Source organism: Patagioenas fasciata, chromosome 2 (genome assembly GCF_037038585.1).
Source record: "Patagioenas fasciata isolate bPatFas1 chromosome 2, bPatFas1.hap1, whole genome shotgun sequence".
Taxonomy (NCBI): domain Eukaryota; kingdom Metazoa; phylum Chordata; class Aves; order Columbiformes; family Columbidae; genus Patagioenas; species Patagioenas fasciata.
Window position 1 is genome coordinate 29,277,675 of NC_092521.1, and position 11,382 is coordinate 29,289,056.

Consider the following 11,382-nt stretch of genomic DNA (forward strand, 5'->3'; position numbering starts at 1 on the left):
ACCAAAACCATTTTCCATTGACAATATCCTTCAGTCCTTTACCTATGAGTAGCTTACAAGCATTCTCCAAATAAAGGACTTACTTAAGGCTGAGAGGACTGAAAAAGGACCCAACAAAAATGTTAAGTAGTAAATCCAATGCTAACACAACAAAGAATAATAAAGCTATGAGAAAGTCCTAATACTTTCTGCTATCATCAACATACTTTTTGGAGTGCATCTTTAGACCAGTCAAAAAAATTAAGAGAGAGAGTAGCATTTAATTTTTCACGTTTTCACCAAGCCCACAGCACATATTCATGTGTCTAGATATACCAGTAGCTTCATTAGGATCTGTTTTGACATTAGTAGCATTTCAGCTTCAGCAGTCTCCTCCTCAGGGTCTGTAAGGCCTTGTCAGCAAGGCAAGCCATTATTTCTTCCTGACAACTAACAGCTTCTCCAGAGATACTTTAACATCCATGACACACTGAAAATATTTTGTTACTAAGTTCCTAGTTGCCAACCCTACAGACCTGACCTGGAAAGCAAACTGCCATTCTTGTTAAATCACAGAACATTTGAGATTGAAGAGACTGAGGGGAATCATTGAGTCCAACTCCTGATTCCACAAAGGGCAACCTAAACGTTAAATTACGTATCTAAGATCGTTGTCTGAACAGGTCTTGAACTGGAAGCACTGGTCAGTTCCCAGAGGTATAATATCACTGGTATTAGAGAGACTTGGTGAAGTGAGTCCAGCGACTGGAGTGCTACAAGCTGTCCAGGAGGGATACCCATGGCAGGTGAGGTGGAGGAGCTGCACTGTATGTAAGGGGGGAAATGACTGAACAGCCCTTACCGTTAGTGATGATGTGGTTGAGAGCATCTGGGTGAGGATTAGGGGAATGGAAAACAAAGGAGATGTAGTGAGTGTCTACCACCAATTGGCCAGCCAGGATCTAAGCACTGATGAGTTATTCTATAAGCAATTACGAGAAAACTCTGGATCGGTAGTCCTTGCCCTTATTGGAGATTTCAGCTTCCCAGACATCAACTGAAAATATCATACTGTGGTTACAAGTAAGTCTGGGAAATCCTTGGAGTTTATGGAAGCTAACTTCTTGCCACAAGTACTCAGTGAGCCAACTAGGAGACATGCTCCTAGACTTGTTACTAGTGAACAGAGAAGGATTCATGGGAAATGTGATGGTAGATGGCTGTCTTGAGCACAGTGATCACAAAATGGTCAAGTTTAAAATTTTTTCTATAATGAGAAAAAAGGTCAGCAGAGTTTCTACCCTGGATTTCAAGAGAGCAAACATTATGTTATTCAGGGAGCTATTTGGCAAGTACCCTGGGAATCTCCTTTTGAGGACTTAGGAGTCCACAAGTGCTGGCCAGTTTTTAAGAAACACCTTTTAAAGCCACAGGAGCAGGCAATTCCACTACATTGTATGTCAAGCAAGTAGAGCAGAAGACCAATTTGGCTGAATAGGGAACTACTCGTGGAGCCCGAGAGGAAAAAGAAATTGTATGATCTCTGGAATCAAGGTCAGGCCTCTTTGCTTTTGAGGGGTTTGTTTTGGTTGTTGTTTTGCGTTTTGTTGTTGTTTTTCATACACATTCCCTGACCATCGTTTCCAATGCTGCACTATTGACCCATGCATCATCTACAACCTGTTGCCAGCCTCATATTAGGGTCTAAGAAAAAAAAAATACGGCACAGCTACGAAAGTTTAAAAAAAAAAAATTATCAGAGTGTTATGCAGGAGGTCCAAATGGCTGCAGTGTGAACTCGAGCTGCCTGTGCTGCCTGGCTCAGAAGCTACACAATCACCACAGACACAGCTCTGAATCAGTCTGAGCTGGAGCTCTGCATAGCGGTTTTTTACTACAAGAAATAAAGACCTTGAACAGCAGAGGGAGAAGAGGATTGTGATGATGTAAGAAGAATTTGCATGAGGCCTAGTACTACTGCTCACAGAGTAACCTATCAGCAAAATATTTAGGGTACACATTGCTTGTGAATCTTACTCATGATGACGTTTCTAGGGCCTACCACAATATCAAATAATGAAACATATCACAATGCCTTCTCCATGTATTACAGATAGTACCACACACACAGAGAAAAAAATGGAGTAAACAACTTCTGAGTTGCTTGAACAGAACAATGGTAGTTAAAGGCTGACAGTCCAAGATACATGTCTAGAAATCAGGGAAGAATATTTTCTCCCTCATTTTAATATTCAACTGAATAGCCTTCATATCTGCCAGAATACATAACATGCCAGTACACACTAGTGTTTAGCCTCTCTAGATTGACTTCTGCTATGGATAATCCTAATGGTTGGTATAAATTACTGTTTATCATACTTGGATCGAGAGCAATGTAAAGTAACATACTAAGGTATATCTCTAAAATACAGGCACATTTTAGTATACCTACACTTCAAAAAGAACACCTTACTATACTTTCATGTAGACGCTTACATATCAAATATTATTTCCACATTAACAATATGGAAGATGGAGAAATACTGGCTTCAGAACAGGCAGGCAGCCTAAGCACACACCAAGAATGCCCAGATAGCTTATAAAATCCACTCACAAGAATTCATGCCTGTCATCAGCACCTTATTAGTCACAATAGCCATGACTACAGTAAGCACATCTCTACTGCAGTCACAGCAAAATTAATACACTGACAAATTCAAAAGGAATATAAAACAACACTGAAGATATTAACCAAGAGTGCTGTTTCTGTTATATCTTTCCGCTTGTTTTCGTGGGGATATGAAGAAACCATGATTAAAGAATACAAATAATGGGAAATACATTAATACTGTCTAACAAAATAGCCTCCCAGTCTCACCACTGTTCTGATAAGTCAGTAGAAGATGACATTTCAAAGAAAAGGGGAAGAAAAAACTATTCTATTCAGTGTTATGGGCTAAAGTGGTAGAAAGGGCCTTTGCACATTTTTCATCAGTAAGAGGTTTGACGTGATCCACCTCTCCTCAGTAACTATCTCAAAAAATAGCTCAAAGAGGTATAAGTAGAATTCACTGCATGTTCTCACTCTCTGTTCTCTGAGTATGTGCTTTTTAAAACGTGCTATGAAAGCCTCTTTCCAGCTGTCAGTCTCAGCAGCGTTATAACACTAAAACATGTCTGTCCTAATTCAAATCACAGACTACACTGAACTTACCTATTACTACCTGAGAGCACTCACCCAAGCACTGTCACTTATGTTTTTAAAAAATAGCCCTTCTGTCTCCACAGTGGTCAAGAATTCAACCTGATCCTTAACAAGGCTCCCAGGTGATAAATAATTCTCACTTCTTGAAACAAAGAGCTACCTGATTCTACTAATTATTTTCCAATATGATTCTAACCTGGATTAATCAGATTCCAGAATTTAACTACACAAAAATGACAAGTTGAACACATGAAAATTAATAACACAAGTCTTAACAGAAAAGTCCAATGCTTGACTTCTCAAGAATCAATATTGGACCACATCAATACATTTTGTATTAACTCAATGTTACAAATGAGTCAATGGGCTCTAAGAACACTACTTAAATTTTGCAGTAAAACAGTGCTTGAAATATCAGTTATTTTAATTTTCGGTGAACAGATGGAGTTCATGAGAAACACAGATACCCTCACAGTGGTCACCATCCTTTCTGGTGAAAAGCTAAAGACTAAATCATATAACCTAAAATCAATAACAGCTAATGCTTGAGAGCAACAGTGCCTTGAAACCAAGTGACTACAAAAACAGCACAGAAAAGGTCATCCAGCCTTTTCAGAATTATTCCCTTATTCATGTTGATTTTCAAGGAACTTTTAAGGGCAATACTAGAGACAGAAGAAGAAAGAGACAAACATCTCTAGCATCCTTTACCCATATAACTTCCATTTGCATTACATGGTCGACACACAGGTCTTCCAGCCTGAAGAGTATTAAGAATCCTTAGTCATTCTTCCATATAAATTGGTCAATCCTTGCTGTCCTCTTTTGCACCTTCTTCAGTTCTACTACCTACCTTTTGAGACAGGGTGGACAGTGGAAAAGAAGAAAAAATGAACAAAGCATTCCCTCAAGATAGGAATGCACTGTGGATATAAACAGTGGCATCATGACATCGTCTGTTTTATTTTCTATTCTACTCCTACATCTTCCACACCAACCTTTGAAACCATCAGCTTTTAAGCTGGGGGAAGTGTCAATAAACATCTGGAAAAGTGTTCTTTCTTCCCCTCTATTAACAGGGAGGGATTGAAACACAAAGTTATCAAGCATGCAGGAGAATAAGCCCAAAGTGTACATCTCTGCTAATACAGATTTATTTTAATTTCTTATGGTCTTTCAAGCTTTGAAATTGAAGCAATCAGCATAATAGACTTACTCAAAATAGAGAAAAACATCAACCAACTCTGAAAACAAGCTGTGCCTAGTAGTTTAAAAAAAACACACACATAAAAAAAAGAAAGGCTGAGAAAGGCTGTAGTGAGCTGTGTACACCAACTTGCTCATAGAAAGTATTTAAACATCAAGTTTAGGCACTGAAGTACAATTAAAATTCCTATTACTTAGCAAAGGATTTTCTCCTTGTCTGTATAGCAAATCATACATCAGCCAATCTCAACTGAATCTTCTAAGAATTACTTCATGATAGACTACCCTACTCAACTTTTCTAAGCGTGGTCTAATGTCTCCTTGTTTAGTTGTATAACAGAGGGTTAAAAGCATACGCTGAAATTTACTAATTTTAGTCAATGTTCTGTTGCTCTCTGCTGAAGGTCTCTTCTCCCTTCTTTTCATGCTAAAAAACCCCAATATTTTCCATTTTATTTGCACGGGAGCAGTACTATTCTAATTGTTTACTCCTGAATCAGTTATTTTTTCCTGATGAAAGATGGAATACAAACAACAAATAAACACAACAGTCTGTTTGTAAAAGAGCTGAAGTTCGGAGGTTTCCACATAGTCCCAGAACCACTTGTCATACAATGGTAACATTTAACAGTTTTAAAATTCACTTAGGCAATTCATACAAAAATAGCATGCAAGCTATTATGTTATATTCTTAATACATTCCAGCATTTATTTTTTATTCCATTCCTAATGGGACATTTTCATAGAGTAATTCACAATTATGTTGGGCTCTTATTACCAAATACTTAATTTACAGTCCATTTTGATGAATAGTTCTAGTTACTCCTTCCAATATGCTTTAGAACTCCTGTGTAAACACTAAAATGTACCCATTACCAAATACTAAATTAGCCCCTGTTATGTCTCTCTGAAGTTTCCACTTCCATTACTCAATAGTTTCTCCACCTACAGATTTTGCCAGTTCATTAGTAGCAGTCTTTTTGTCATATTACAAACTAAGACTCCAACTAGTTTTCTTCCCATAGCTATTCCTTTAACAATACTCACTATCCCATGACAACATAGCTTTGTCAGCAATCTCTCACAAGGCATTGAGTCGGAGATTTATTTTATTTTTGAAATGACACACAATTTTCAGTCTTCCATCATATTTTTCAACACTAATTTATTTTTTCCTGCCCTTGTAACTTGCATCCAGAAAGCAAAATACACTTTCTTATTTAATTTTTTTTCAAACACAAAATCTTTCCAGCTACTACAGTAAGACAGTGATCATTTTTAAAAAGGTAACAGTGTAAGAAGGTAGCTGGAAGGGGAAAACAAAAAGTGCCGAGAATGAAGGGAACTGAAATTTTAGAAAAAGCAGCTTATACGCTTCCAACCTGGGATGAAGAGAAAAGGGAAGATTGGCAATCCTGTTACTTTTCATCTTCTATTTAGCTTCCCTTATGCATTTATTTTGCTTTTCGACTGCTTTGTTTACATAGAGATACTTTAATGTCACTGTGTATACGGGAAAACGAAAGAGTGCTAATTCAAATATATCAGTTAGTAAAAACAAGGTAAGTTTTTAAGATGACTGTACCTTGATCTGTTCAGCAGTTTTAGTTCAAGCTTACAAACAACAACAGCAACAACAACAACTTACTGAATTTCTCAAGAACTAGAAGAGCCCTGTGTTTCAAAACTAGAGATGTGTTCTTTTTTCTCAGTTCTGATGCCCAAGTATATTGTGCAATTTTACAGACTATTAATTTTGCCTTTCCTGTTTACTTTTCCCTATTCTAAAACTACTACTCCTTTCATTTGATTTATACTGAGAAATCACTAACTATCTTGAAATGCACAAACTATCCAAAGTTCTCTCATATTTTTCACCCACCTATGAGGAACACATAAAATCCTTAATTCGTTCCTCTTTTAAAGGACTCTTATGCTAATCTCCTGCTCCATTTAAATGCTTACAACAATAAAAATCTTAGTTAGAAACCCCAGCAACTAGAAATGTCCACAGAGTACACTCTCTATACTTCTGTCTGTACTCACAGCAGCACAGACAAGAGCTCTCTTCTGCCCACTTCAGGCTGCAAGGTGAAAATACTTAAATGTGTAAAAATTATTTTGCTGTTTAAAATGTGACATCCTCTTCTCATAATTTTTTAAATTGTTTTCTTCCATCTCCACAATGATTTTCTAAAGCCCTAATAGAAAAAAGTAGATAGAGTAATTCTGTGCCATTAGAACTACTTTGGAAGGTCAGTTACAAATACATTTGTATTCTCAATGCCATTTAGACAGAAGACAAATCAAGAGAATGTCCTACTTTGTTTTCAGTAACAGACATTTATATTTGAAAGAATTATTCTGAAGTGATTTGAACCAATTAATAATTCCTTGCGTTAGACATCAGAGGCTGAATTTCACTACGAAATACTACTGGCTGCACCAGTTACATCACTTCAAGTTAACATCCTTAACAGTGAGGATGTTAAGAAATCTCCAGGTTTTGAAACAGTTACATTTAAGTATGCTCAGACTCCAGTCACTTAAAGCAGAACATAAACATCTCTAACATATTCCAGCAAAAAGAAAAACAGTGAATAATAAAAAAGTTTCAAAAGCCCAAGAATGTAATCTGCCTTTTAAAACATATGCTGCACTCCAATTTTTATTAAAGACCTTATTTTAGACAAAAGCCATTATAAAGTAACACAACCAGCTAAGTAAATTTTAGCTTATTCTTTTAAGTCAGCAGAACTTACAAGTTAAATTCAAATCCATATTCTCTTTAAACAGGATTTTGGAAGTACTTTTTTGACAACACTGAACTATCAAACTATACATTAGATTACAAACTTACAAAACCCACAACATTGACTAAGAGGAGAGGGAATTAAAATTAAAAAAGAAAAGAAAAAAAAAAGTTGGTTTGCCATATGTCTGTTGTGTCAAAACCACAGCAGTATACAGTCATGTAAACCTGCAGTGATTAATTGCTTCATACTACATACCTGCATAGTAACTACTGACATGTAACATGAGGATAAAGGTTTCCCTGAAATGCTAAGAAATTTAAAATCAACACACTGCAGCCTCACAGGTAAATAATTCTTATATACTGTAATTCTGACAGCTTCCCTGGCATCTCTGGTGTTCCTCTGTAAAGCAACACTATAGTTGCAAAACAGAACTAAACTTCAGCATGCTTCTGGCTAAACTATTAGGTCCTCAAACACAGCTAAAACATATCCCAAGAAGCATTTAACTTTTCATTTACCAAAAACAATTAAAAACAAAAAACTCCCTCTTAAAAGGTATTGTAGTAAATTTTCAGCAATTATCCTGCTGATAAGGAAGAGGAGACTTCTCTCTACAGCCATATAATTTTCCTTCAAGTAAAGAGAGGTGAGACCTCTGATACTTCCAATGGTCCTTACCTATGACTATTTTATGTCACTACAGAACATCAGCAAATTATGATAAATCTGAACTGCCACCTACAGAGAAAGGAAGTGGCCTCATGATGCAACAAAAGCAAATTTTTAAAGAAGGATTGGGGTGTAACCAGCTACTAACATCTGCATTGGTACATATACCAAAGCAGTATCAAAGAATGTCGCTACACATTGCCTAACTCAGTATTCAAAGGAAGAGTTTGGCAGTTCTAATTAACAAGTTTAATTAGTACAGCAAAAATGACAGGATTTTGATTAATTCAACACTACCATAGAAACTGGGGTACCCTGCCCCAATTTATGTACTTTCACACAGGAAGGCACACAGCAGCAGCTTTTCTGATGACTTTGAGTTTTATGCAACTGATGCAGAGCTAGAAAGCCTTTTTTTTTTTTTTTTTTAATTGAAGTGAACATTACATTGTGCAGAAAAGCAGTACTAACCTAGTTTAAAAGACAGGACATGTTTATTAGTAACTTCACTCCTTCTCCTCAGTTTTTATGAAGAAAGTCTTTATGACCAAGTCAAAAATAACTTCCAAGAATCATTAAAGCACAGTTTGCAGGAAGCTTTATTTTTTGCCTATCACTCCATCCACTCCTTCTCTAAGCCTTTCCACTTAATTATCTACATTTCAGCTAACTAAATTCTAGGATGAACTAGACTTGGAGGTTGGGGGGGGGGGGGGAATTCAGGTTGCGTTTCTTTAAAGCTATCAATGAGTGTTTGCTCTAAGTGCATAAATACTAGTGATTTCCAAATAATAAACACAGCCTGGGTCATTATTTTTTTATTACAGTATCTTAGTTTTCAAATCCAGTGTTTTAATGGCATAGGAATACTGAAGCATGAATGAACTGAATGCAATACCAACTTCCTCTCACAGATCCTTACCCCTGACTCTTCTTTATATCCAAAGACCAGGAGAAGCCTCTTTCACCACACACATTCTTTTAAGAGAAAAAACAGGAAACTGAGTAGAAATTCCAACTTATCACAATTTCCAACTTAGCAAAATTTCCAACTTTATATGGCAAGAAGGAAAATGAAAAGCAATAGAACTAGCAGTGCTTTTACAACTCTAAAATTTTTCTCAAAAGCACGAAAAATCCTTCCGATTTTTTCTATGTAAAATTTCTTTACTCCTTATTAGTATTAAAATCAATGAGAATAATTCAGTTTATACCTTGACCAACATGGACTCAGATAAAGCAGCATACAAAAATGAAAGAAACACCCAACAGCCCAAATTAGTGAAGGATTACCACAGCCCACCCGTACTCAGTTTGTTCCTATATCACAATGTGATCAAATCAGAATACAAATTTTAAGGGGACACTCTAATTACTACGAAGGCTATACTGTGTTTCACATATATGACCAAATATAACCCAGCCACCTGTACTCAGTATCATCTAGCAAGCCAATTTTATTAAACTCACACAACCTGGGGTTTCCTTTAATGCAAAATATTCTGATGATTTTCTACAGGACACAGGTGCCATGTGAAAATACAACTGAAATATGAAAAGCTCTTTTTATAGTTTCACCCAAACATCGAAGAGCTCCCATTAAAATGATTAGTGTTAAGTCCTTTTCTCTCTTGGATGTACAGTTTAAACATTTATAGATCTGGAAGCAGTGCTAGATTATCCTAGTTAAACTGGGATGGGAATTGGTATTGTTCCAAAAAAAAAAAATCACAAATAAAAACAAGTAAATAAACACTTCCACTGAGTTGTAACATTTTGCCACAACATAAACAAAGATAAATTACATAAACAGGTCTTTCGAGGTCTTGAATTCACAGCCTGCTCAGCAAAACACACATTAAGGGGACCCAGACAGACTAGCAGACACGTATAACTTGAGCAACAACCGTAACAACTTCCCGGCCTGCTGTGGCCCCCTCCTCTTGAGAGAAGGCACACTGCACATATTGTGAGGGGTGACAGCAGCTCATTGTAGTGAGGAAACGGCTCTTCACCTCCTCCCTCTCCAGTTTCAGCAAAGGAAGGTGAACTGAAACGTAACAATATCCTTCTCCTCTGCTTTGATCCCCCAGATAACCAAGCAAGGGCCGGCCCTGGAACTGCCTCGCTGACTCCCAGTCACTAATGCCTCTTGCAATCCACTCAGCGTTGACACAGGTCAGGACTCAGCTCTCTGCTACCCTCACTCGAAAGGCCGCAGACAGGAATAAACAAGGTTATTCGCCTGACACTGGACACCAGCGACACTCGCCCTCTTCTTCACCCCCGTCCCGCACCCCCACGGGCTCTCCCAAGTCCCGACACCCCCTCCCCGTGCCAGGTGTGGGCCCAGAGGCCCTCAGCCCTGTTCAGACATGAGCCAGGGAGGGAGACGGCAGGGAAACCCAGCAATCCTCCCGTCACCAAACGGGGACAGCGAAAGGGGAGAAGCAACAGCCGCCACCCCCTACAGCAGGGCCCAGGGGGTACGACGAGCTTAAGTGCCGGAGAGACCGAGACCTTCCTACAGCTCCCTTCGCCATTTTAGCCCCCACGCCCATTCCCCTCCTCCCCGCCCCTCAGTGACAGGGGCAGCTCGCACCGGTCCAAAGCCCACCCCCCTGCCCTCGCCGCCCCCGCTTCCCCACGGCCGAGCGGCGGCGAAGAGGGAGAAAAACGGTCGCCGTTTTCTCCTCAGGCCGGTCGGGCTCTGCCGGGCCAGACCGCAAAGCGAGACGGCTGCGGCACAGCCTGTTTTGTTTCCTTACCGTGGCTCGCAGCCTCACAGCTGCTGCCGCCTCCTTCTCCTTCCTCCCACCTTTTTCTTCTTTTTCTCCTCCTCCCCGCCGCCGCGGCGGCTCCTCACCCCTCCGCGCCGCGCTCCGCCGCCGCTGCCGCGCAGAATGATGCCATCTCACAGCGGCATCGGCGGCTCCGGCACGACAATCCCCCTCCCGCTGCTGCTGCTGCTCCCGCTGCTCCTGCTGCTGCTGCTGCCGCTCCCGCCGCCGCCGCGCGCCCCTAACGGCCGTGCCAGCCTCGCGCGCGCGCCCCGCGCACGGGTAGCAGGAACTTGTGGAGCTGCTGCCGCCGCCGTCGCCGCCGCCCGGGCGGGAGGGCCCAGCCGAAGCCAGGCAGTGCGCAGCAGCGGTGGGAGGGAGAGGGGGAGCCTGAACCGACGCTCTTCAAAGGGGACAGGGCTTATTCCTAAGCGCCTGCCCCGGGTTGAACCAACTCGGGAGTTGTGGCGGGGAGAGGAGCTGAGTGGACTGAATCAACCTCTGCGGAGGAAGGGGAGGAGGGGCCGGGCCCAGCGCTGGGGCGCCGGCCGTAGGGGAGGGCGTGCGTGGGCAGGATAAGGGAGGTTTGTGTCAGTCACTGCCCACCCGAGAAAGCTGCTCCACGGCCGAGGCGCTGGCAGCCAGCACACCCGGGTGGTGTGCAAGCGATAAAAGCGGGGGGTGTCTCCTCCAGCCGCCTCCCTCTCTGGCTGCGCAGGCAGGGAGGGCTCCTGTCGGCAGAGTCCGCCGCCGCCCTGACAGTCGCCTCGTTGCGGATGCAGGG

At 40.7% G+C, this 11,382-nt stretch overlaps 1 protein-coding gene across 5 annotated transcripts in view; it reads right to left on the bottom strand.

Moving 5' to 3' along the window:
* The window catches only part of WWP1 (WW domain containing E3 ubiquitin protein ligase 1), a 58,121-nt gene extending 47,063 nt beyond the window's left edge, over positions 1-11,058 (bottom strand). For 3 of the 5 annotated variants that reach the window (XM_071803961.1, XM_065830056.2, XM_065830055.2), the window contains exon 1: positions 10,587-11,058. The gene's annotated coding sequence lies outside the window, so the exon portion shown is untranslated. Of the gene's footprint in view, positions 1-8,740; positions 8,797-10,586 lie in introns of all 5 variants that reach the window. The other 2 variants (XM_071803958.1, XM_071803959.1) reach the window with 2 other exon arrangements.
* Positions 11,059-11,382: the final 324 nt, after the last annotated feature.